The sequence below is a fragment of the Perca flavescens genome, chromosome 1 (assembly GCF_004354835.1).
Source record: "Perca flavescens isolate YP-PL-M2 chromosome 1, PFLA_1.0, whole genome shotgun sequence".
In the NCBI taxonomy this organism is placed as follows: domain Eukaryota; kingdom Metazoa; phylum Chordata; class Actinopteri; order Perciformes; family Percidae; genus Perca; species Perca flavescens.
In genome coordinates this window covers 21013038-21041022 of record NC_041331.1, presented here as the reverse complement: position 1 = coordinate 21041022, position 27985 = coordinate 21013038, and the positions used below count along the sequence as shown (strand labels likewise).

The 27985-nt window shown below is 40.6% G+C and overlaps 1 protein-coding gene across 1 annotated transcript in view; it reads right to left on the bottom strand.

The window, feature by feature from the left end:
- ankrd11 (ankyrin repeat domain 11) overlaps window positions 1–27985 on the bottom strand; it is a 128052-nt gene that overhangs the window by 84629 nt on the left and 15438 nt on the right. Inside the window, 1 exon segment of the mRNA XM_028594967.1 lies at window positions 10488–10564. The gene's annotated coding sequence lies outside the window, so the exon portion shown is untranslated.

The window sequence follows — 27985 nt, the reverse complement described above, 5'->3', positions numbered from 1 at the left end:
TAGGGTTAGGAAATAACATTTTTATGAATTTTAGTGCAATACTATAATAATATCAAATTGTATTAATGTGTTTATGAGTGCTTCGAAGTAGGGCTGGGACGGTTACCGCGGTCACGTGACGCCTACCTTCGGGTCTGAGCTCGTCACGGTCATCACCGCAAAAAAACAAAAACAACTTCCCCCGAAACGGAAGTTGAGGTAACTCTCGAGATAGAGCCTTACTTTCTTTTTTGATAGAGCAGTTATCAGCACTTTTACGTTTCTCCGCCATGTTTCATTCATAAAATAATGATGCCGTGGCGGCAGGAAAAACGAGGATGATAGCAGCTAACAGCTGACCTGATGACAGCAAGGGCCACAGGTTAAGAGGTCCTGGAGGTTTGGCCTACTAAGTAGCCTGCCTACAATTTTAAGCAAGAACAAAAATATATAGTTTTTATACAGACTTTTGTACACATTATATATTCTAGTGTATTGTCATAATTTGTTTAACATGTGCAAATATTTTTTTTTTTTTACCTCAACCTCAAACCAGATAAAGACTTGCGCACCCCCTGTGATCTTTGCCGCCCCCCTGAGGGGTGCCCGGACCCCAGGTTGGGAACCACTGACTTAAGGCACCCTGCCATTCTCGCTCTAACTTACGCTACTCTCGTAAGGGGGTTGCGGTTAACCGCCGTAAGAAGAAAAAAACTATACAGTCACAGCCCTACTTAGAAGCGAACAGAATTTGAAGATAACAAAATGGGGCACAGAGGTAGCCTAGCGGTGTAATACATACACCACATAACCACGATAATACAATCCATATGATTTTCTAAATGATTTGCCTGCCGTTGCCATATTATGACAAATGATAAATCTATCATATTGAAAAATAGGTGTGAAAAATAGGTGTGTGAATCTTCACTGATCTCCCGATTCAATTATCATGTCAGCGATTCAATTCGATTCATTATCTCGAAGGGTCAAATACATTTTTCTATTAAAACCATATAGGATATTTAATGCATAGCTTTTCATAGCTTCAAAAACAAAACATTCTGCAGTGCTCTAATACTAAATAAATTAGATACATAAAACTACAGCACTGAGCACATGGCACTTCCTGAACGTGCAAAACATACCAGAATACGTAAACAGAAATGTTGTTAGGCATTAGGGCTGTCCTCGACTAAAGAAATTCTTAGTCGACTAACACTTATACAATTTTGTCGACTAATCGATTAGTTTATTTAATTGACAGAGCTGTGCGCTTTGAGAGGTGGTTAAGACTAGAAAAGCACAATATAAATGTAGTTAATTAACCATCTGTAAAACTGAGTTTCTCCACAATTAATCCTGCAAAAGCACCACTTTAAATCATGAATAAGCATAAACAATGACTAATCGACTAAAGAAATCTTAGTCAACTAAGACCAAAACGACAGATTAGTCGACTAATCGTCTAAGAGGTGGCAGCCCTATTAGGCATACATTAAATTTTAAACGATTATGGCCCGGCCAATTATCGATGCAGCCTCATTCATGTCCACGATTCGATGCATCAATTATTTGATTAATTTCAACACCTCTATTGAAAAATGTAATGACACTGACTTCAACCAGAACACCCAATCTGTATTTTATTACTTTTTACAAGCAAACAAAAAACTAGAGTGCTATGACAAGATTATTGTGAAGATAAAGTAATCATATATACTGCCAAAAACAAATGCAGAAAAAAAGAGCTGCAGTACATACTGTATATAGAAGTGATGTTTAGGATTAGAATTGAACATAAAAAGGGAGCAGTTATGACTCAGTCACACACTGCCACTGACTGTGACATACAACAGGCTACTTTTCCTTTTTTTATTTAATTTTATTTTAAATACAGGGTTCCAGTAGATGATGGGAAAAGTAGACAGTAGAATACATGGCAATTCATAGACCACCAACGTTCTAAAAAGGCAGTAAGTCTAAATCAGTCTAACCATCAGGTACAGATCCTGTTGGAGCGTGTGTGTATTAACATGTACTTAAGCTGGTGGAAAACAGCGCCTGGGAAGCAACCATGACCTCCCAGCAAGAGCAGGAAGAAAACAAACATCCTGTGCTCATGGCTGTGCAGAGATATTACTATATGCATTTGTTAAACTACATTATTTGTATTTATTAAAATCAAAATTACGATTAATTGAACATTTTACCTCGTTTTAAACGATTTTGTTGTTGGTTTTGTTTTGTTTTTTGCCCTCATAGCTGACTGACAATGTTTGTGCTGTGAATATGCTTAACTATTAAAAGTGGGATTGTTTTTTCTTTTATGAAAAAGTGCATATCGCATATTGGTGATTTAAAAATAATTAGAGATGCACCGATTGACCGGCTGGTGACCAGAATTGGCCAATTTTCATGTGATCAGCCATGACCGGCGACCTGCCGGTCAGTCTGACATATGCCGATTTTATGCCGGTCAAATGCTGTATATAAATAACATTGTAAAGGCTACCATACACAATGCATAGGAATTATATATAGGCCAGCAAATAACAATAAACCCACTATTAATTACATTATCTTAATGCAGTGTAACTACTGTAGCATGTAAATAATGCACCTAAAATACAAACAATCGCCATTATATCAAATCAACAGCCACGTGCAACCTTGCTAGCAGGTGAAGAACACAAACAACGAAATCACCAGCTAACAATGAACGGACAACATAAGTTATACAACTTAGAGTTCTCAAGGACACACACACACACACACACACACACACACACACACACACACACACACACACACACACACACACACACACACACACACACACACACACACACACACACACACACACACACACACACACACACACACCCCCCAGATGGCCTTTGTTGCACTTTAGATTGCACTTTAGATGTGTGAATTTCCCACACCAGGAGTACTTTATATAGTTTTATTTTATAGCGATAAGATTATCTGTTCAAAAAATGTTCTATGCAAAATGTAAAATGTTCTAGAAAAATCTGTATCGGCAGGTCAAACTCAATGAAACAAATCAGAATCGGCCTAAAAAGTTGTAATCTGTGCATCTCTAAAAAATAATTGAAGGAAAGACACAGATGAACTTGTTATGGTTATTTATTAAATATTTCAAAATCATTGAAATCAAAGTATGAAATAAATAACTTCAAACTAAATAAATGATTTAAAATAATGCCACGTCAAAATATAACCAGCATATCTATCAAAATACATGTCAAACACAAGACTCTCACCATGGAAACGGGTGTTTGTGTCCTGGGAGTACTACTTCAGGGGAACAGTGTTTTAACCCAAACCCTAATCTTTTTTTTCTGAATTTTGTTTTGGTGTCTAAAATTGACTGTCGTCGCCACATGACATTCTTTGATGTTGGCTCAACTTAACCCTTGTGTTGACTTCGGGTCACATTGACCCATATTCAATTTTTGTTTTATATCAGAAAATATGGGACGTAGAAATAAGCGCTGAAAATGTGTAGAAGAAAAATTTCACAATTTAAAACGTTTTTTCAAGGTTGACGGGAAGACAACACAAGGGTTAACGGCAATGGCCTCTGTCATGACCGTCAAAACACGGTGACCGGTAACTGCCTAACGGTGACCCTTTGTCAGCTAAACTTCGGTGTCCAAATGTCCAAACGACGGACACTGCGTTTCTTTTGTACAAGCTGCTGCAGTTGCTTAGTTGACTCCGTGTTCTCCTCCACGTTGCTTCCATGCTGCAGACTGGAAGGGACGGGGGTCACGGGACTACACACAAGTTAGTCGGTTTTTTAAGGGGAAAGTGCATGAATACACAGAGTGGGAAAAGTATTAACAGGATTAAAAAGACTAAAACGTTTTGATTAATCGTCCAGCTCTAGTGTTGGCCAATATTTTTCTTTTGTAAAAATTGCCAAAAGGTTTTGCAATAATAGATGGCTTTTATGATCATTCTACATATGCATGTCTTAACAGAAATATAAATAACCAAAACCCTAAAGAAGAATAAACAACAACGAAATACCCAACTTAATTTATCATGTTCAAAGACAGTATGAACTACATTACATACACACAACTGTTGCAGAACTGAGTACGTTTACATGCTACTTTCACTATTATTCCAAATATGACAATATGGCAAATTTGATGAGGGTCATGTAAACAGCATATTCGAAATTATTTGGAAAAAGGCGTTTTTGCGAGTATAGCATTTTACGATTCTGACGTGGGATATCAGAGTATTATTCAGGTTTTACAAGCATTCTTTGGACATGTATACAGCACATTTGGCGGTATAAGGAATGAAAGAGTTGTGTTCGCACAGTCCAACAAGTCCGGTGGAAAACTTTGAAAATATTCTACTTTGCACGGCTGCATGTAAACCGGAATAATAGTGGAATATTCAATTTCATTAGCCATGTAAACAGCTTACTGGGGATATTGTTTTTTTGGAATAAGGGCAAAAAATCCAGAATACTGTGTGCATGTATACATAGTCAGCATTTGTGATCAGCAATCCAAGAGACAAAAGCTAGTAGGGCTGTGCTCGACTATAGAAATTCCTAGTCGACTAACACTCGTTCAATTGTATCGACTAATCGATTAGTTGATTTAAGCGACAGATCTATAAATCTGACTTTCTCCGCAAAGCCTCATGCAAAAGCACCACTTAAATTCTTGTGTTTACCAGAGATGTGCTCATATGTTTCTTGGAAATAAGTCATTCAGCATGAAAAAAGCATCAAACATGACTAATCGACTAAAGAAATCTAAGTTGACTAAAGACCAAAACGACCGATTAGTCGACTAATCGACTAAGAGGGAGCAGCCCTAAAAGCTAGACAATTTTTTGAATATGCTTTTACTTTAATTATAGGCACATGCATGTTATTCAGACACATTATTTACTGCGGTGGTAACTGGACATATTGCTACTGCTTATACTCCTAACAGCACTTCTGGTGCCGGAATTACTTTCCTTCTTCACAACTCCTCGAAAGGGAAACATGCAGAAATAAAGAACAAGCTTTGGACTCAATGCTGCAAGATGTTGTACATAAATCTGCTGCTATTCATCTTCTTCACTCTCACACCTACGAGTTACTTCTACTCACTCAGAAAGCTAACTGGTCTGAACCTGCATTACACAGAGCACACTGACCTCCCACCCTACTAACAGTGGCAGACTGCCAGGTTGGAAAGTGTGTGTGTGTGTGTGTGTGTGTGTGTGTGTGTGTGTGTGTGTGTGTGTGTGTGTGTGTGTGTGTGTGTGTGTGTGTGTGTGTGTGTGTGTGTGTGTGTGTGTGTGTGGTCGAACTGCACAGGATAATGGCACAAACACATGGAATTGGGGGAATACTCAAACCATCTTACAACCTGTCAACCTTAAGGAATTTGACACAGAGCTCTAACACTCTTCAAATAGTCTTGCATAGCCAGACCACATTTCGTGTTAGTGCTGTGCCAGCGCAGGAGAAAGGTCTGACTGAATCCATCACATTTTCACACTAAGGAAAAGAAAAAAATAACTCTGGGTTGTTTGTATTTCTTTAAAACAATTACAATCGTCTTGGGTGGCGCTAAATCCAGGATGCAGCGATGGTGCTCTTGTAAATTAGTGTTGGGAGGAAGGAACTTGTTTTAGTGGAACATTTGTACGTGGGAGGGGGAGCCTAGGCATTAAATTACTACATCCCCGGGGGAAAAAGAAGAAAAACGCTACATAAAACATTAAAAGACCAACATGGCATCATGACTTTGCGTAAACATACATGCCGCTTTCCTAAAGCCAAATGGCGTGTTATCTGTACGCATTGTGAGCTATCCACGTGTAGGTCTACGCTGTAGACAGCGGATGTAAACATACACACCACGTGGCGTTGCCACACGAAAAAAACGACAAAAACACGACGGAGAGAAACGTCACGCGCTTAGGAAAACAAACGGTTATGTTTAGGAAAGAAACATTGGGGAAGGCTTAAAAAAAAAAAAAGCCTGACTCTCCTGGGTGAAAGTCCTGTGTTTTACCCATCCGTGGACTTATGTCCTTTCATACTACTCGCTACTGTGAAAATTCACACATAATGTAGGTCAATGGCGGCCGTACGGCATTGATAAACACGCTAAAAAGCGATTAGGCGTCTTGATAACATGCCAAAATGGCATACGAATTGGCGTGTCATACATACGCCACTTTATGAGAGCAGTCTGAAAAGACATATGTCAACTATGTGATATGAATTTTACCGAAAAAAAAAAAAGACAAAAATAACTTTATCATCGAAACCCATCATCATGCCCTAAAGGTGAAGCCTATACTGAACTTAGCGTGTAGGTTGCTAGCTCGGAGGTGGCGGTTGTTGTTTCACGTAGCGGCAGTGATTTGAAAACGGTACGCTTACATAGCTATATATAAGACGACAATTCTGTCTGAAATAGCCGGCCAATGGACGAATCAATGAATCTTGAAATGAACTCGAACCTTCTGTGTCACCACTGGCCTTGCTGAAGTGGAGCCCCTGGGCAGGCAGTAATGCATAATACAGCATTCCCTTGCTTCCTATCTCCCTGAAACTGTACGACCTAGGGCAGACCTCAAATTCCTCTGCCTAAGATGTGAGCCATTCAGCTTGCTATTAGCGTATTTCTCCCACTTGATGCCACAGTGCCTCGCCTGTTCCCTGCAAACAGACTCCTTCTATACGGCATCAGTGTGCAGCCTGCCTGAGGGGGGAGGAGGAGGAGCAGCAGAGGGGAGGAAGAAGGGAAGGCTGGGAAAACAAAGCCTCTATAGTCGTCTCTCCAGCCGGGCCAGGTCGAGCCGCACTAGCGGGGGCGAGTTATGTAATGTGACTGGCAGGGCCCACTTCCCTCTCTTCAGAGCTGCTGCACACACTAATCCCCACTGAGGAACAAGCCCTGCTTTAGAGGAAGATGAGGAAATAGAAGGGGAGCTGTGAGGGAACCAGTGGAGAAGGTGTGATTACAAGAATTTCTGCCTTTCATCTGCACCGAATCAAACACACAGATACCCCCTCTCTCTCTCAGCAACTCTGCTGAAAGATAACAGTCCGGATGATATCAGCACTGCTGACGGCTGGCTAGAGCATAGAGAGGAGACACCACTCTCACACAAAAAGCCTGTGTATGACATGCGATAATGACACTCATACCAGACTATTTGTAACTGGTAAAAGAAAAGGTGACCTCTTTATTCAGTCATGTTATAAAAACGTAATGCTTATTATGCAACAGCTTTTGCGCTACAATCTTGTTCAAGCGTCTCTGCATTAGAGCACAGAGGAATGTATGTGCGAAAGGGCTTCTAGTCACGACTAATGTCTACTACATTAGTTCATTACAGTGGCTTTATATTTATATATAGTCTGCCACACATGGAACCCAGATAGGGAGCAGGTAGACCAATATGAGGCATGAGCTTTATGAGGCTTGGAGGAAGTGGCACCAAGACAGTCATAGTGAAAGAGAAACACAGAGCGAGAAGAAAAGTTTAAGTGATTACCAGGCACCTCAGTCCGTTCTGCTAACCATGGAGACCAGGTGGAGGATTTAAAGCAGTTAAAAATAAAAGGTCTGATTCTGATTTACTTAGCTGCTTGCCTGGAAACCATGTGATTGGCATCACATGAGGGGAGGGAGGAGGAGAGTGGCAGAGGGTGTGTGTGTGTGTGTGTGTGTGTGTGTTTCCAGCCTCCATAGGCACACAGACACAGCATGTACTCCACTCCTGGCACCATAATAAACTTTGTGATCAGTTTCCCTGGTTTTCACTGACAGTAAGCAGATATAGGCAGCTCGGAGGTAAACAATAGGAGCTCTTTCTGGTGCACAGCCACAGGCACACGGACACAAATGGATGAATGGATTTTCCTATTAATTTGAATGCGCCAATATAGATTCGTAAAATCCTGAGATCAATATTTGCATTTGTGCTTTTTCTCAGTAAAACGTGTGTACATCCAAGCTAGATGTTATTGGTTAGAGCTGCATGATGTGTGTGCGGCTGTGACACCGTTTGTGCCACTGTGTACTAGAGGTGTGAATCTTCACTAATCTCCCGATTCGATTACGATTATCATGTCAGCGATTAAATTCGAAATCTCGATGCATCACATACATTTTTACCATTAAAGCCATATAGGATATTTAATTCATAGCTTTTCAAGCTTCAAAAACAAAACATTCTGCAGTGCTCTAATACTAAATAAATTGGATACATAAAACTACAGCACTGAGCACATGGCACTACCTTAATGTGCAAAACATAACAGAATATGTAAACAGAAATGTTGTTAGGCCTACATTAAATTGTAAACAGAAATAATCAATTATGGCCCGGCCGATTATCGATGCAGCATCGTCCATACCCACAATTCGATGAATCGATTATTTGATTAATTTCAACACCTCTACTGTGTACGAGAACCCTTACGCATGCATGTGTGCAGAAGACTACGAGCGGACGGCAGTCCCGTACAGTACGTCGGCTCCTATGCAGTCTATGGTCGGCCCGTCCAGATGCTCTCCACATTGTTATGTTTAGGCACTACGTAAAAACACTAAGGCGCTGCACCTAAGCCGTATAATGGCAGGGAAAACCCTGTACTTTATCCAGTCTGTCCCTGCTGGGTAGCTAACACTAGCTAGCCAGCTGTCTGCAGATATCAGGCTGATGTCTTGTCAACACAAACAGTGCAGATGAATTAGTAAGCAGACTTGCTTCTACCCGTCTGTACTCTAGTTGATAATAAAGTTCTAATAAAGTGGATGCAAATGATGCATAGTCATGCATAATGACGGCCTAGCAAGTGATGCAGGTCTTTAATTAGTCTTGCTCAACTGTTTTGTGCATGTAGGCCTATGGAAATATAGATGTTTAATGTTTTAGTTGTTTTGCAGAGGAAATAAATCCTTGGTCCACAGTTTTATAACCAGGAAATGTTTACAATTCAGCCTAAGGTTTACTTTACACAATTGTATACCCAAAAAAACAACAGTATTGCATTTAAGATCCCAGAATAAGATCCCAGAATAAATGCTGTAACGAAATCATTAGTACTTATTTGAACTGAATCTTTAAGGATTGAAGTGATTCATAACCAAATATGGACTTTGTGAATCAAAATTGAATCAGGAGATGAATGAGGATATCCTGCCCTACTGAATAACAACACCACCATGTAAAAATTGAATTTCCCAAATGAGGGAATAATAAAGTGCTTGTTCTTCTACTGTTGGTGTCAAGGACATAGGCAGCCCAGGCGCTGATCACTAAGCCACACATTCTTTGTAATATTCAATGGTTTTGTGATTTGGCATGTTTTTGATGATACTCTGTCTGGGAAAAGAGTAGTAATCTTAGATTTGCATTATCTCTACTTAAATTAGAAGTATATGCTTCAGGACTTGATGTGCCTAACCAGTGAATGCAATCCATGATCGCAACCTTCAAGTTAAAACCAAGCAGCGCGTTTGTTGACAGAAATTTGAAACTATGTCCACGATGCTTGTACATAATGCCAGTAGTTTGATCGGTGTGGAACTTTGCTTGTGCTGGAGTAAACGCTTGTTTGTGTGACATTAAGATATCCAATAAAAGTGGTCATGCACTCATAACAAAAAAGTATAAATTAATCAGGACTTTCAGCTACAGTCACACTAACCAACAGGAAGGTGTATTTGTGCGTGGGCAATGCATGTGTGGGTGAGAGAGCCTAATGGAGGGCTTTTGTTGGACACATGCTAGTTCTGCACTACAGAAGCTGTGACCTACTTTTTAGTCACTCACACACACACACACACACACACACACACACACACACGGGACAGGAAAGCAGAGGTTAGGCGTGCACTAAGCCCCATTCTTAATATATACATTCCAGTGGATAGAGCTCAATGCTGCTGCGCTTTCAGCCTGCCTGTTGGTACAAGCAACTCCTGCACACACAGCCTCTTGCATGGCTGACATTAAAGCAGAGAGCCTGATGCTTTGTATATAAGTACACTCAAGCACAATTCTCATGCATTATGTATCTTTACTGCAATGATGTTATTTACTAAGAAAATTACAAACACATTAAACCAAACACGTGTATTCTGACACTAACATAAACTCCATTTCACAAAGCATTAAGACTTAAGGAGTATTCAATATTCCTTACATGGTAAAATGATGTATGCTCCAGATGAAGGATGATAAAAAGGTGCAAATGTGACATTTCAATCCTGTGCTCTTCAGTTGCTGTGTTCACAAGAATACCCACACACAAACACACGCCATCATGTACTGCATACATTATGATGCCAGCACAAACCGAAAAGCCAAAAAACATCTTTTTCAGAAACAAAATGCTTTACTAATAGTGTGTCAATAAAAGCTGCCTTGAGAAGCCTGAGCATCAGACCGATCATCAGGTTAGAATTACAAAAATATGTTATTCTTCAACATACCGATTCCATGGCTGTGGGAGAATGTCAGTGGGCTAAAATCCAACTAGAAAAACACCTGCCGTCTGATCCACAGAATCCTGAAAAACAAGATGAAAACAAAACCAAGCATTAATTACTAGGACAGCACAAGCGGTTTCACATTCCCTGCAACGGATGGGTATTGGGGTGGATGCAGAGGGTCATGTTTCTCCTCCCAGCATCGGTTCATCCACTGTTCTCAGGCAAGCTAATAAAGGCCTATGGAAGAACAGGACACAGTGGCACTGACATGCATTTTGTGCCGTTTTTGTTTCTTCAACCCAACATTGAGCACTCCAACCATGGTCTTTATCGATTTTAACCCAGCTCTGCACCTACCTGCTGATAAGAAGTACAGATTTGACAACATAGCTCTTTAGGCAGTGCTGAGCCAAACTGGTGACATTCCAGTAATTATGGAAACAGTCAGCTTAAACAATATTTAAAAAGGTCCCATGGCATGAAAATTTCACTTTATGAGGTTTTACATGTGTCTACAATGATTATTTGCTGGCAGCAGTGCTAACCGCTGAGCCAGTGTATTACCACTGGATTTATGTTGAAAAGAGTAATAGCATAGTAGTAGTATATGTCGAAAAAACAAAGTCATAGTCAGGTATGTCGAAAAAAGTCATAGCATAGTATGTTGAAAAAAGTGATACAAATTCATAGTGTATTATGTTAAAAAAGTGATAAAGTCATAGTGTTGTATGTCAAAAGAAATGATAAAAAAGTCATGGTATAGTATGTCAAGAAAAATTGGCAAAAAAGTCAAAGTATAATATATCGAAAATGTATATGCATGTATACGAGAACAGTTCTGTCTTTATAAACTATCTTTTGAATAAACTGTCTGCACACTTATAAAGTTCTCAGTGCTTTCGGTTTACAGGTTTATGTGTTCCCCCAGCCTGCCTATGGTCCCCCAGTGGCTAGAAATGGCGATAGGTGTAAACCGAGCCCTGGGTATCCTGCTCCACCTTTGAGTTCAGATGGGCCGATCTGCAATCTTCCCTTTATGACGTCATAAGGGGAAAGGTTACCTCCCCTTTCTCTGCTTCGCCCGCCCAGAGAATTTTGCCCGCCCACAAGAAAGAGAGAGACATCATGGCTTGCGAACAAGCGAAGCATGGCAGTTGGTCAAGGCCACACCTCCACCCTCCACATTGCCCCCCCCTCTCTCCTCCTCAATAGCATTTAAAGCTACAGACTAGGCATGTCAAAATTGCTTAAAAATTACGTTTGAATATTCCCTCTAAAATAACAACGAATATTCGAACTATTCGAACATCTGGTTGCGCATGCATCCAATGTGGCGCGCAACATCGCAACGTCAAAATGATGCAATATCCGGCCGAGCAGACACGCAGCACGGCTCTTTTTTTGAGTTTGCCGACAACAGGAATCTCAGAGTGACTGCAGGTCTCTCTGGTAAACTTACCGGGTTAAGAGGAGTTCTTTTATGGTGAATGAAAGGCTCGATCCGACAAAGTAGGTCAGTGAATCAAATCGAAGCATTGACGGCAATGCTGCTGCCAGTTCTGCCGTTGTTTACCTTTTTCTTCTTCTTCTAGTCCGTAGAAAGAGAAGCGTCGGTAGCCTTTGCTCATTAGCGCCACCGCTGTTCAGGAGAAGACTGCAGCTAGTGTCGCGACCACCAGCGCAGGTTTAAATAGTCACGGCGATCTCATGATGTCACATTTGTATGCGCCAGCTGGGCTGCATCCAGTATGTAACGGCTTTCAAGCGCGCTAGCAAAGCAGACAGCCAGACAGCCTCTGCATCCAAAAAGCAGCATGTCATAGGACCTTTAAGAAGACCATACTTACGATTGTCTGAAAAATGCACTTTACCCCAGTGCATATTTATTACTTGTAAGTGTGCATTTATATCCCTGCTACACAATTAGGGCTGGATATCGTTCAAAATCTTTTGATCCGGTGCCAATTTCGATACCTCAGTTTCAATGCCGGTTTCCAACGATACTTTTTTCGATACCATATGTTTTAAAATCCATTTCAACATCAACAAAAATATATTAAAACAAAGCTTTTATTTTCCACCTTAATTTTGAATCAAAACAGTTATCAAAATTACAAAATTCTGGTAACACTGCTCACTCAGAGTAACATTATTGAAAGTGCCTTGCCTTGCAAGCTCAGCCTGTCAGTCAGTCAGCAGGGCAAAGACACCACCGTTGTGCCTGCTTGTCTAGTAAGAGGAAGTGTAACGTCAACAGCACAGCGACCGCCTTCGGCTCACCATTAATGTCACATCGCAGCAAACGGTGTCTGCGTGAAGTTTTAAAAAACTAACTACACTTGAAACCAACCTTGACTCTCTGTGACTTCAACAAAACGAATTGGAGTATTTTTTTCGGTGCCATAAATGTATCAACGTTCGGTACCCAGCCCTATACACAATAATATCAAATAGGACCTGTGTACAGGGTTTTATAGGATAGACTGATAGTAACCATAGAGCCAGAAGGCCAAACCTCACTGGGATGGCCTAAGTGGTGAGGAGGATGGTGGTTAGATGCGTATTTGTCTTTGCAGTAGAGTTGAACCTGTGGGACTTTCCCAGCGGGAAGCACAGGATTGACGGATTGTAATAATAAAAGAGTTTGGGATACAGAATACAGACAATGCCCCTTGATGATCACCTACAAACACTGCCAAGAGACAGAGTTTTAACCAAGAATTGTATTCTATAAAAAGCATGGCTACACCAACAAGCATAACACTGAAAGCAGACCCTGAAACTTATGTCACAAAAGGTTAGTCTCTAAATTATACAATTTCCTAACATGAAGATACACTACCAAACCATGGAGCTGAAACAAGAAAAACAAAACCCCTATTACTGAACAATAAAGAATGTCTACACTGACAACTGCCAGAAAGTGACATGGGTGGAGCTGCTTTCAGTAAGAAAATGTAACCCTTATAGTTTATTTCAGTGATTTCACACGTGTACAAAGCCTCTAAGAGCTGTGAATGGTTGAAAATTGCATTCAAACTAATAAACTTCAATATTTTGTTATTAGAGAGGATAAAGAAAGGCTGTGCTTATCCTCTTAAGTCTTCCTTCTGCAGTCAAACCAACCTGACACTTTACACTTGACATTTTTAATTACAGGGCACTATACAACACACTTCGAATAACACTCCTCTTCATGGGAACAGGAAGACAACATACAGGACACATTCCTCTGGCCACAAGAACCGAGATGCTATGGACAACATTACTAATAGGTATAGAAATACACAGGATGCACCAGTGCTGGTCAAGGTTAAACTCCGTCTAGTTAGAATGTTTTTACTAAGTTGCCGATGTCGAATTGGGCAGCTGTGTCCGACCACTCCTACACTTTTAGAATACAGACAATACAACAGTTACACCCACTGCAAAGGTGAGAAAGCACTCGCTTTTTAGTCTCTACACATACATTTCTGACACCTTTCGTGTATACAACAAAGTGCAATACTATGAATGCCTTCCAGGAGAGGAAATGCGTCTGAAAATGTGCAGTGTTATCCCAATATTTAAAACAATATTGCGTCTTCCCCTTCCTATGAATGCTTGTTTTTCACTATGCACTAACACATCATTCAAACTAGTTATTTTCGAGCATAACCCAAACCTTGCATTTTCCCAAAAATGTAGTCCTTGTATTTATTCAAATGGAAAGATCTCATTGTCAAACATCCTTGTCATAAAACTAAGCTTCTACATGCACACATATTATTGAAAAATGACTTTGTCACGATTTGCCTCTGGACATGCATATTTCCGTTGCTTCCATCAGCATTAATGGTAAAAACAGAACTGTGTGAGGAAGAAATTTCCAACTAACCCAGACTGGAGTGATTGTGCACTGGGTGGCATTGAAGGGCTCCTTAGTGACGGTTGCTTCCTAGCTAATTAGCTTTGACTAAGCTACACCAGGAGACAATGAAAAAGTGGCACATATGTGTAGCACAAACACAAAAACTGCTGACAGGCCAAATTTACACAAAATATCAATTACATCCTCAATCAGATAAATCACTAGACAGACAAAAAAATATGCATGCACAGGTGTGCATAAACTGGGGCATTTATTTTCAACAAAAAGTTTTTTTGGAAAGCCCATAGACACCCAGCTCACCAGACGAGACACGAGATTGGGTTCATCGTGGCGAGATTTTTACACTATTAAAAAAAAAAAAAAAACTTCAATGAAGAAAAAAATAGTCCTTTATTCAATCAAAAGTCACAAAATGAAAAACCAGCAATGAAAGGTTTTGGCACAAACACAAATGACTGGCTTCTCTCCTGTATAACTAACAGTCACACCGTTACTTATTTCATATGTACACTGGAGAGATTGTCTCTTCACTCAGAGTACCAAGGTTACAATGTAACCAAGCATTTTCTGGCAGTAGTTGAGGCCAGTAGTTTTGTACTTGAATTTGTCATTGTACAGTAGACAGAGAGAAATAGGGGGGGGAGAGATAGCGAGAGAAAGCATTCTATAACGTCCTAACACTGGGTTTTACAGGCAGCTTTTTTCTTCAGCTATCGCTCTGCAAAGGTTACCTCGAATAGATGGTCCACTGTAAAGCCAGCCCATCTCAAGTTACTGAGCCTGTGCTGAAGTTATTGCTAGCTCCGTGGCTAACCCCTTTCACTTTGACCAGCAGGTAGCAAGCAAAACACGGCTTGGATCTTCAAGAGTTGTAGCATTTATTCACCGACAAATAAACTGTACACACTGTGCACTGCTACGTTCACAGCTATAGCGCAACTGTTAACTTTATCGTCACCTCCATCTCTCTTCTTTTCTCCCTCCACCGCACACTCCCTTATGTGTGGGCTGCAGCTGCCGCAGTTTGCATTTAGGATGCTTGCTAGTAACTTGCCCCCGATATTGTTTGTGAACTTCTGCATGGCAGTTCTTCATAGGAGTGATCAAATTGGTGGTGTTGAAGGATTTGACATGGCATCCTCCTTGCATTATTTCGACCTTGCAAGTACTGTATACTGCAATAAAAAATGTTCACAATGAAAAACGTCCAGACCGCGAACATTGCTTTGCCTTCAGCATGTAAAGCCTGTGTTGCATGACTGCCTAGTCTGCATCAACGACAGTTCATTTACTGGATACCTGATGTGTGTATTTCAGGAAACAACAAATTTCAAGCCAGCAAGCTACACCCTGAAAATGGCATGATGTGAAGGAAATTCTAATCATACAACAAGGCAGGCCTGCTTGGTTCTTTTGGGGAAATTATTATTACTTAAGGGGAATTATTCTCCCTTAAGATTTACAAAGAATATTTTTAATGTTACGGCATCTACTATCTAACTGGGACATTTTGGGACCGATTGTGGCAGGATTGCTGTGGACGAATTATCGTTACACAGGAAAATACACTGGTAAGAGCAAATTACGTTTAACCATGTATCCAGCTAATTTAAATAGCTCATGCTACTGTATTGTGTGAACAGTTAACTTCACCTTTTATTATATAAATCTTTTATCAGGGTGCAAATGTTCCACCAAGTTCCTTCCCGAGATCATTTTGCAGAGTCACCGTCTCTGTGTCTGGAGCTTAGCATCTCCTAATATAAGATGTGGAATATTTGTGCACAAGACCATGCAGCGAAGCTAATGAAAAGGTCAGAGGTGGATGCTCAAACTCCAAGTTAAAGTTGGGCTTCATTTAACCTAGCCTTATGTCAAAAGGACTGCCTCCCCACCATTTGAAGCTGAGGCCAAACATTCAGCATTATCACGCATAATTACAGCACATTTCTAGTTCAGCATCACCATGACAACATGTCTGCATATTTAATTCTTCTGCATGTTCACTGGACATGTCTCTGTTATCTAACAGCTGAAATATCAGCAGTGCGTTTTACAGCGCTTAACTAAGCTTAAAACAATGGAACAGAGAGACCGCTGGTTCCATGTTGATGACCAATGGTGGCACATGATATGTGTGTGTGTGTGTGTGTGTGTGTGTGTGTGTGAGAGAGAGAGAGGGAGACCTCCCCTTGATACTGTGGGATTAAGGAGGAGACAGAGGCTCTAATGCTGGCTTCAGGACAGAGGCATCTTTTTTCTTGCTTCTCTGTCATTTGGCATCTGATTACAAGAAGATCTTCCATTACAACAAACTGGTATCGCTGCTGCCTTTATATGGGAAATCAGGACCATATAACACGAAACACACCAGTGTGCCCCCCAGGGCAACAGAGCACCTCTCCAGCCAGTCCTGTGTCTGCCTGTCCTATCAGAGAGCAGATCAGAGCCAGCTGAAAGCCGACCTGGAACAACAGCGCTGACCTCTGTCTGATTTCATAAAGCGTGACAAGCCTTGTACACATCATGCAGGGAGATGGATTCACAAATCACACTGCAGCCTTTTGTGGAGTTCATTTGAGGGACATAGTAAGCACAGGATTAGAAATGTTGGCACAGAATCTAAGCAAGACAAACCAAACAAGTAGTGCTGTTGGGCTTGATGAAATAAAAAGCATGTTTAGCCAATCATCCGAGTCTCCTGAAGTTGCCGCACAGGCGCACTGCGTAGCCTACAACGTGCGTTTCTTGAAGTTGGAATCATGGCGGAAGGAGGAGATGACAACGCTCAGGACATTTATCAGCCTACTGCCTATATTTTTGGAATATAATAAACACTGTTACACTTTGAAACTATTTCAGCTTGTGTAGGCCTATCAGTGCTTTCTGAACATACTTTTAAAAATACCGTGATAATACCGAAAACCTGGGATAATTTTGGTCACTATAACCGTGAGGTTACATTTTCATACCATTACATCCCTAGCTACAATAAAATAATTATCCACATTACAGTAATAACTCTGCCACAGCAATGTGCTTTTGATTAACAGAAATATTTCAAATGAACTTTGATTACGGATGTTCAAAAAATACTTTGAAAATAGATCGATTACCCAACTAGCCTAATATAGAAAATCAAATATATAACCTATTGTAATTTTTTTTAGTCAAACAAATTTATACTGTTTAGTTACATTGTGACAAACCTCTCACTCCGCAATAACGATATTACTTGCGATAAATAAACAGATATTAAAGTGTACTCAGTTTTGCTTTTCTAATGCTTACAGTATACTGCTAAAATGCAACAAATTACATGTTGAATTAAACAAACTGAAAGGAAATTATTTCCAACTTTATAAAACAAATTTAACATTGAAGTGATCACAAAAAAGGCACAAATGAAAGGAGAATGATAGTTTTCTAGTGATACTTTCTTTTAACTAACTCAAAAATATCCCTCAGCAGCCCTGATGTTGATAATGAACCCAGCCCTATGTTACGTCTGAAACCAAATAAACAATAGGAAGCAACAGCAGCTCAATACAACCACCTGGGTTGGGCCTGCAGTATGTCTAAGCATCAGGTATCGGAGCTTATTGTAATAGCTTCACTAATTAGATTGAGTCATCTGCTCTTCTATAGTCAAACACTGGAGGGGAAATCTGACACTGGAGGGTGTGGGGAGACAGCTGGGGGAAGAGGGAGATGAGCCAGGGGGAGGAGAAAGAAAAAGATGCACACCACACCTCTCATCTTCAAAAACACCTACATTATTCATAAAGCCTGGCTTCTGCAGGGAGCGACCACAACACACGGATATTTCTAGCATGAGCAACCAACGCAGACAGCACATTGGCAGCTCTATCTGAATCAGTTGAATCTAAAGACCAAACACACCAGTGCGAGATTACACATCAGCATAGACGACATAATAAAAAGCAAATGCAAAGAAGAGGATGAGAATGGTTGAAAGAGAGAGCAGGGAGTTAAGGAAAAATGTTTATTCTAGATAACAAAGATAAAAAGGTGAGTCTGTCAGACGTCTGGGATTGGTTGATACCAGCTGAATAAAGAAAAAAAAACAGCTGAATAAAAGCCTGATAATATTAAATGAAGGCAGATAAGTCAGGGGAGGAGGAGGAGAAGGGCTGCAATAAGAAGGCAGCCGTACTCGTGACACAGTAAGCAACAGCACTTGTTTGTTCGGCTCAGCCATGCCGCGGCAAGCTCAGCTCAGCTCCCCTTGCTATGAATCTTCTGCTGTTGTCAAGGTAACAAGCTCTCTGGATTGGGAAAAAAAAAATCTTCACATTCAAAAGTGGTGTTTTTTTTTTCTTTTTAAATGGTGGCCTCAACCTAAATCTTGCATGTGTTCTTAATATACAGCATGTGCCATTTAAACATTCCCAGTACATAACACTGAGTGTTTTCGCTGATGTAGCTGGAATGAAAATGGAGAAGGCAACAACAACATAGTGGTTGAAACCTTCATAGTATTGCTGTTCAGAGCAGCTTCATAAACATAAATCAATGTTTGATTCAATTAATCAAGGCCTCATCAACAAGACAAAAGCTCAACCAAAAAGTCTTGTTCCTGCTAAATGCAGTCCTATCTGACAAGGTGAAACATCCATTGGATTGCATCCAGTTACTCATCATAGGGATTCATATAAAAGAAGTAAGGGTATAAACCGAAAATCATGCATGGTGTGCTCAAGTATTTTGACCAATTACAACCAGAGCTGTGAAAAAAAAAAATAGTGCAATCTAGCCGGATTTAAGTCCCTAAGTCTGTTACTTGAGATTTATACGTGTGATTGATATCACCACCAAAGCCAACAATTCAGTGAAGCACAAAACTATATTATTACTTAAAAGGAACACGCCGACTTATTGGGAATTTAGCTTATTCACCATAACCCCCAGAGTTAGATAGGGCTGAATGATTAATTGCATTTGCGATAATATGTTGTTGTATGTTAATATGTTAAAACACGATTTCCTAATCGCAAAGGCTGCGATTTGGTCTCGATTTGGTGACTCGCGAGAGCAAATCAGTCTGCACTCCGCAGAGAAAGCATCAACTTAGCACGCTAACGCTACACCGTACCTTGAGCTGATCTCTGTCATTCAAACAATTCTGAGTTGAAGTTTAAATCTTTTACAGGGTTTTGTTCGGGCTCGAGTCCATACATGCAGTTAATGGATACAGGCACACAGAACTGAAGGCTCGGTTGGCAACGAGCTAGCTCTGATTAGCGGTTAGCTCCGTTATAAAGATATGGAGTGGAGGAGCTGCCACTGAGAGGGGTAACAATCAGACTGATAAATGACGGTTCGGGGAGCTTTCACAGCAGCGTGGCCGCGGTGTTTCAACGGTTTTATTAGTACAGTTAATCCCACGGCAAGACCAGCAGCAGCTAACGTAACGATAGTCGCTCTGAGCTAGTGCAATGTTGACGGTGTCATGCACACGGCACGCAACTTCACGAGGGGGAGGGGCTGGAGGCAGCTCCTCAGTGCACTGTAAAAAACTACTTGCGCGCGCGCGCGCGCGCGTGCGTGCGTGCGTGTATATATATATATATTTTTTTTTACTTATTTAACTGTCTAGTGTGTAATTGTGTGTTGTTCATACTATACAATGATTTATTGTTTGTCTTTGTTGAATAATACAGAAGACAAAGAGCTTAAAAAAATAATCGAATATCAAATTGCAATCGCAATATTTGGGGAAAAAATAATCGCAATTAGATTATTTTCAAAAATCGTTCAACTCTAGAGTTAGACAAGTCGATACATACCCTTCTCATCTCCGTGCGTGCTGTAATGCTGTCTGACGGCGCCAGCGGCATCAGGCCAGCACAGAACCTGCAGGTGAATGGTTTCAGCAATCCTACTGCTCCGAATAAGTGACAAAATAACGCCAACATGTTCCTATTTACATGTTGTGATTTGTAGAATCACAGCGTGTACTAAAACCAATGTAACATGAGACACAGCCATCTTCTAACCGTAAACAAACCGGGAACTATATTCTCAGGCGGAAGAATATAGTACTTGGGCGGAATTATTTGCTTTGCAGCAAGCTTGTCTGAGAGTATAGTTCCCGGTTTGTTTACGGTTAGAAGATGTCTGTGTCTCATGTTACGTTGTTTGTTGTACACGCTGTGACTCTACAAATCACAACATGTAAATAGGAACATGTTGGTGTTATTTTGTCACTTATTCGGAGCAGAAGGCTGGTTGAAACCAGTTACCTGCAGGTTCTGTGCTAGGCTAAGCTACCGGTGGAGGTGTCAGACAGCGTTACAACACGCACTGACACGAGAAGGTATGTATCAACTTGTCTTACTCTGGGGGTTACGGTAAATAAGCTAAACTCCCAATAAGTCGGCGTGTTCCTTTAAAAGTCTTTAAATACACATGTAAAAACAAACAAACAATCTATCCTATTTCTACCATATATTGCTGTAGAACACTTTCTATGAAATGTTTAAAACAAGGATGTTTATTTGAATGCACAGCTTGTTTTCTGCTCTTTTAAATCTTATTATAGGCCAAACGATGAGAATACAGAGGGGGCCAAGCAAAGACCTTGGGGTTGGATGTAATTAATGTCGACAATTGAATTAACTCTGATGTTAAGACAAATCAGCTTTGGATTTGCCAAGTCACCTCAGCGGCCAATCTAATCAGTTCCACCCACGACAACTTCAGATTATCATTAAGTATCAGTTTCTTTCAACACGTTATCAATGAATAAGTCTATATCATAAATTGTGTAAATGTCAAAAACAAGTCACCAGAGCCCAGTGCATCTGCAAGGCAGTCCAACACCCAAAAATATTCATCAATTAACAATGATATGAAAATTAGAGGAGGAAGCAAATCCACAGTTTAGAAGCTGCCAATGTATTTTTATCTCTTACATAACAAATTAGGTTTTGAAATTTATTTTCCAGGGTTTTCTTTTCCATTATACGGCTTATGCGCAACACCTAAGCATTTTTGCGCACTGCCTAAGCGACTGAACGTAAAAATAATGTCAACAGCATCTGGACGACAAGCCCTCCTTGTCTTCTACACGTATGCCACATGATGATTTACGGACAGTGGCATAAACCTTGACACACACACACACACACACACACACACACACACACACACACACACACACACACACACACACACACACACACACACACACACACACACACACACACACACACACACACACACACACACACACACACACACACACACACACACACACACACACGTTTGCGGTGGAGAGAGAGGGAAAAATAGAGAGGGAGGTGCATTTGTTGCTGAGCATGAATTTAGCAGCAACATTATAGCTGTGAACGTTGCAGCGCAGTCTGTGTACAGTTTATCTGACAGTGAATACTTGCTACAACACCTCAAGACCCAAGCAAAAATCCTATGTCCTGCCTGCTTGCTATCTGCTGGTTTAAGTAAAGAGGGTTAGCCACGGAGCTAGCGACAACTACACAGGCTCACTAACTTAAGGTGGGCTGACCTTTAAGGTGGACCAGCTTTTCTCATTTTAGGGACAAGCTGCTCGTCCAAGTTTTTTCTTATTATTTCTGCACTTATATACTCGGGCGGAAAATGCATCTCTCAGGTTAATGTTTAATTGTGTACTGTTCCTGTATACATAAAACTACATTACATATAAAGCAATGTTACCAAACGGCTGCTCTAGACTAGTTAATGTCACAATGTTAATGTCACATTTGCTCATTTCACACACACACTGCAACACTGCTGACCTCAGACATATGTGTTCAAAACACACTCGTCTGAGAGACGCACGTCAAAACAGGCTCTTCTATTATTTATTTTTTTATATAAACCTACACATCAGGGTCAACAAGACGTGGGTTGGCGTGGGTGTACTTGCTGCCCTGCAACAGAATATACCACGGTTCTATTTTACAGCACTGGATGACGCTCTAGAAAAACAGCAGTACTTTTCAGACTCGCTCTCTCCATTGGCACATCTTGGCTCTTGGACATTGATTTCTTTTCGTCAGGTGTAAAATAATATACCAAGGTAGAAGAGCATTTTCCCCACACAGGCCGACTAAATGGTGGATTCTAATACCCATGACTTGTCAAAGCACTCTTTGTCATAGCTTTGGTCAATGGACTTATAGCTAAATAGTTTCAGGTAAGCTCATACACTCTGGCTTTTAGTCTTTATCACTCCACTTTAGTGGACTTTAGTCTTTTTTTCCAGAACACGCACACAGAGCAGAACACAATCATATCATTCAGTCTTCTGTAGGAAAGTAACACTACCTGGAAATAGCAAAGATAAAATTCCCTTATCCTTTGTCTGAAATAGACTGGTTTCTTGATTACAAATCAAGTGTGCATTCATGTCCCATTAACGCATGTTACTGACTAAACTGACAGCAACCAATATTTATGGCCCAAGCGCCAACAGTGGCGAAGGCCCTATTTAAACTAAAGGAATTCTTTTCTACAAATGAATTGCCTTTTTGATGGGCTTAACATACTCAAAAACTCACCAAAATTGGCGGTCGCATCAAGCTTGGTGAAAATGTACGTATTTTAAGGGTTTCGGTAATAGGCGCCCAAAAATGGCTCACTAGCGCCCCCTAAAAAACAGCCCCTGCAGTATGTTATATGTAGACTCACGAAATCTGGTATGCATATGTATTATGTCAAGACGTACAAGAAAGCTCATTGAGTAATACCCTAAACCCAACAGGAAATCTGCCATTTTGAATTGAAAGTTGTTTTTGGCCATTTCCACATGTCGTACTTTAACAAACTCCTCCTAGAGATTTCATCCAATCGACTTCAAATTTGGTCTGTGCCATCTTAAGATGTTAAAGATGAAAAGTTATTTGAAGAAAAACTTTTCGTCATAGGGCCTGGACGTGGCGGCCATTTTGTGCGTTTCGCCAACGAAACAGGAAGTCGGTGTAACTCAAGTGTACATTGCTCAATCAGCTCAAACATTTTCATGATTCATAAGAGTCCAACCCTGAGGGCCCATCCAACGCCGCTTACAGTTTTAATTTTTGGTTGTCTTCATTAATGGCCGTGTACATGCAATAAAAAACAGGAAAACCGCACATACTCTCACTAATGCTGATACCGGCTCTGCAGTGTCGAGTGGACGAGCCCGCCATATATATTCCTATCTCTAATCATAATATTGCATATTGAGATAAGAACCATGATGTGGCACTTCAGCCTCCGGTACTTAATTGCCAAATGTCTGGCAAAAGGTAGATTTCATTTGAGAAGCAAAGTTTCATTCAACTATCTTGCAACTAAATATTGAGTGTTTTTAAAAAATTTTAATTTTACAGGTAAGTGAAGGATAGCCAGCCTATTCACTCACACAGATTTGATTCTCTACAAAGAAAGCTTGCTCCATCATTCAGCCTCACACACAACCTGAGCGTTTCCACAGTTCTGCCATTTGTCATTTTCTGTTGCCATGGTTGCGGTGAAAGAAAAAAAAGAGAAAAGAGCTCTTTGAATATTGGAAATGGAGGAGCAGCAGCACATGGTACATTATCGACATCAACACCCGCACATGCTCCAACACCACATATCACGTCGACTGGTGCTGGATGCCTGCGGCCATCCGTTCACCCACACAATTCAGTTTAAAATGTAGCAATTTAATAAATATCTTCAGTTGACACACATACTAAATCATATATTCAGCTACAAAGCCAGCTCACCAGTTCTACAGTGGGATGTGAAACTCAGATTTATATCAATGCAATTTCTGTTCTTCAAAATACAACATGCCTCTTTACAATATGGAGCAAACACGACCAGAAAGATTATGTGACAGTATGGTTCCACAGTGTAGGTGTGATATCTTGCTGCATGTGAAAGTGTATGCATCATCCATGATGCCACGGTCACCTTAACAAGGATGTCAGTGTCCCTCTTCTCCCTTTTGACAGGCTTGAGCCACACACAAACATTTCTCAATTCAGCCTCATTGGAAAGCTGTCTAAATGCCAGAGCAAGGTGTGCATGAATCAAAGCAGTGTGAAACTACTGCAAAGCACAGAGTGGGGTAATCACTATGGCAATCTGTGGTTGTGCATGTGTATGTTAAGACAATAAAACGCCCTAGAGTTATCACTGACAATAAACATGCTACATTACAATACTATCTGAGGCAGAGTATTCTTAAGCTACTAATGTTAACACCGATTCCCAATGAGGGCTGTATACCATGAACATACACACCCACGCGGTGTGAGTGTATATGTTATTTTTTTCTCTCACTCCAAGGATGGGAAAGAAAAATCTCTGAGTCTACTGCAAAGGGCTTTGAACTCCCCCAGATTAAAGGCAAGGGACAGCTCTCTCTAATCGCTTCTGTGGAGGTATGACTGCAGCCATGTGCACACTAAGGAAGGAAAATACAGGACTTTGGATGGTGGCCATTTAATACATTTGTCTAGTATACATTTTTAAAGCCAATTCCGGCAAGCTGTGAGTGTACTGAGAGGGGACCCTGATTAACTGCATAACCTTACCCTTACTAAAGGTTATAACATTTCACAATTAATAACCCACAACTAACTCTTTAACAGGGTAAATCACCATGGCACACACAACACATTTTGACACAAACCATTTCTAACAGTAATAATAGAACATTTACAATGTATATATAGCTTACAATCCTTTCACGTTTTTAACAAGTATTTTCTAACATGTATAATGCGTTTAGAAAGAAATCACTGATTTTGCTTTACCTGGACTTTAAAGACAATTGAAAATAAAAACAAGCTAAAATAGAGTAAGGTTTTAAAAGGTATAAAGTACAACAATAAAAGTGCAGCATAAAAAACACAACACAAACAATTACTTGATTTTATAAAAGGCAGCGCCAAAAAAGTCTTCAGCCTTGATTTAGAAGAACAGAGTTGCATCAGACTTGCAGTTTCCAGGGAGTTTTTTTTCCAAATATATGGTGCATACAAACTGAACTCTGCTTCTGTGTTTAGTTCTGACTCTAGGAACAGAAAGCAGACCTGTCCCAGACGACCTGAAAGGTCTGGATGCTTCATAATGTAACAGACGATCAGAAATGTATTTGGGCCCTAAACCATTCAGTGCTTTATAAACAGTATAAAATAGTATTTTAAAATCAATTCAAGAGACATCAGAACTGAAGTGATGATGCACTTTCTTACAGATGTGTGAATTGAATTTTATGGTTATGCGATCAGTAGCCAGCCTCTTACTACCTTACACGCAGAAGAATGACATCTTCTGTATCAGTTCCACAGTCAAGGACAGATTCTAAATTTGAAAAAAAATAAAATAAAATCACATATGCACTCCGTCTTGGCACAGTTTAAGATTAAGCATCATACTCTACTGGCAGGGAAAAACTGATTGCTTACATATGCATATTTACAATTGGGGTATCAGAAAAGGCATGGCAAGTAAAGTATCCTCCATTACTGTACACAAAATGCAGCAAACTAAAAGCTGAAAAACACAAAGGCTGTCGGTGTGTGCGCATAGTTTAATATGATTTTCATCAAAGGGGAAAACAAGGCAAACAGTTAGGTTCAACGCCCTTAGCTTCCTGCAAGCAGTGCTTCCTGAGGAACCAGGGCTACTGCATAGAGGTGGAGATGGGGGAGGAGATTGACAGAGAGTTAGGGGAGAAGGGAGACGAGTATGTGAGGATGCAGTATGCAAGCGTACTGCTGGGCTCTGAGATGTAAAAGGAAAATGTGGCAGAGAGAAAGTGGAAGCTTTCTGGCCATGGTCGGAAAGCTAAGGCAGGAAAAATTAACTCTCTCCTTGATTTCATGTCGTTTACTGAGAAGGAGAATCCGGAAAGGAGTAGGGGGACAGGAGTAGGGGGAAATGCGACACTGCCAAGCCCAGCCAAGTGGAGCAATCACAGTTGTTGCGGCCTGCGTCGCTGCGACGTGTAGTTAAATTTCTGGGGAGGGGCACGTCAGGCTACGGTGTGGGGGAAAGGTGTAGGGTCCTACGACGTAGATTCAACGCAGAACCATACCGCTAAGTTTATGGTAGCCGCGGCGTTCCCGGCGTGAGGCCATAAAATGATGTCACAACAGCTGTCGTTTCCAGCGCAAAGGCTCCACAAGCTGTTGCTGCATGTGGTCGTGCACCTCTGAAGTGTTTTTTAACTACGCTTTCAGTTCAACATGGTCGGCTGGGAAGAGATGATTCGCCTGTGCAAACATCTGTAGGATTCTTTATAGACAGACCACAGAGAGTCAAACAGCCCTAAATATGTGGACAGAGAGCGACGAAGAATACTGCAACGAACAATGCGTTGAGCATAAACGTCTCCGTGCTTTCTCGTAGCATGCGCACCATCTACGGAGGGCCGCACTCTGTGTCGGGCGTGATTGTATTGTATTAAATCAAGCTTAACAGGGCACCACAGGGCTGAGTTCAGCAGACGATCTAATCTGTCCAAGAATCACAGGGGGTGATATGATGAAATTGAACAGATATGCTGCATAAGTACAATAAGCATGTGTGGGTTTGTGCTAAACAGATATTTGGAGATTTTTATATATCGCCATAACCACATGTGCATTAATCCAAATAGTCATGCAGAAAAGGTATGCAGGGCTGGCATGGTAAAGGAAAAGTGCAATGGTAGAATTGACCACACTACTTTTAATGTTGATGAACTCAAAACCCCATTGCTCTACCAACCAACCAATCCAAATTTAGTCCCATATTAATAATTAAATAGGAAAAACATTCATAATAGAACAGCTGTAGCTTGAAATAGATTTCAATTTTGAACCCTTCTGCAAGGGAAAGTGCCACAAAAGCAGACGTTACTTGGCATCAATACCATGAGACACTTAATGGGGTATGAACCAAAACATAGCCTCTGACAAATATGGTGTAAAATGAAATGCTTAAGGCCAAAAATGTGCACATTCAAAGCTTACAGGATCTGTGTTTTTCCATTATTTAGACAATTTAATGGTGGGGCTCTAATATCCAAGCTTTTTAGAGCTGGCTACAAAAAAAAAAAAAACATCGACGTTGGAGACTAAAACACTAAAACACCATCGAGCGCACCGTGCACACAGCGTCTGTCTCCATCAAGGAGAGAAGACGGCTGACGAAATTCACGAAAGGTTGGTATCTATCTCGTGAACACCTTTACACAATCACACATTCACAATCAACGACCCGACTCTTGGCAAACAAGTGATTGCACCTGCTTTAGAAAGTTAACTAGTCGCAAGTTTGCTGTAAAATGCAGTCGAGATCAAAACACTATAGCAGCTGTGAATCAAATAAATAATGTTGTCATTTTTTATCTCTTACACTGAATGTTTGCTGCTTCAATCCAGATGAGTATTGAAAAGTATTTTCCGCGACTGAAAAAGTGTTGAGGATAAGGACCAGCCTGAACCGGAGGTATCAGTCTGAGACAGAGCTGAACAGTCCGACCAGTAGGCTTGGGTACCTTTCGCATCTGAACCAATACCGGTACCCAACGGTACTTTTTTTTTGGTACTTTCCCTCTGTACTTACAAAAACAAATATTTCAGTTGTAAGAAAA